Here is a 769-nt window from a genome sequence, read left to right on the forward strand (position 1 = left end):
TACGTTTATTGACACCGTACTTATACCGTGCACATCTAATTGCTCTGAATTTGCCGGAGCGTGACATCTATTCGCTCTCTACAAAAGTCATTCCGAGACCCCAAGCACCTGAATGAAATACCTCGAAAACCATCGAGTCATGTGCTGCCTTTATAAAACAGCTCTCAAAGCTCGATTTCGAGAGGCTCACTGTGAGTCAGCTGGTATAACACGGGGATGAGCTCAGCGTCACCTGCTGGGGATCTCTTGGCCGCGGGCGAGACGACGGTTCGAGTCTGCTGGCGCGTCCGTCTCGCTGCCATGAGGGAAGCCCTTGCCTTGCGGGGGAACAAAGGGCTCTCCATGCAGAATTGCCGATCCGGTAATATCTGCCGTTCGTGGTGGATGTCTGACTGATGGCGTAAAATTGTGGTTAGGTTAAGCGCTTATCTTTAATTTAACGTAGTAATGCACTTTGCATATTTTTCGAAGATTCGTATTTGCCTGACATAAAAATGCGAGCTTAGCACAGGTGTTTCGCCTGCATGATGGCACGTTAGGCCTAACAGCAAACAAAGAAGCAGGTGCAGCAGGTACACATCCTCGCATCCTGTGCGTGTGCTACGGCGCGTCACCACCCTGCCTCGCCTCGGAGTCCTTCGCGGGAGGAGTGGATTCTGCACATAATCCGCTCTCTCGGAATCACGAACCTACGAAGCAAATTTATCTTCTTTTTGTTCCCTCCATTAAAGATGTTGATAAGATTCAGAGGGAAGGGTGGTCACCAACG

General features: G+C 50.1%; 1 protein-coding gene across 2 annotated transcripts in view; it reads left to right on the forward strand.

The window, feature by feature from the left end:
- Positions 1-769, forward strand: part of LOC119586446 (sex determination protein fruitless-like) — a gene marked incomplete at its 3' end in the record, with an annotated part of 31,244 nt that overhangs the window by 19,068 nt on the left and 11,407 nt on the right.

The sequence above is a fragment of the Penaeus monodon genome, chromosome 21 (assembly GCF_015228065.2).
Source record: "Penaeus monodon isolate SGIC_2016 chromosome 21, NSTDA_Pmon_1, whole genome shotgun sequence".
In the NCBI taxonomy this organism is placed as follows: domain Eukaryota; kingdom Metazoa; phylum Arthropoda; class Malacostraca; order Decapoda; family Penaeidae; genus Penaeus; species Penaeus monodon.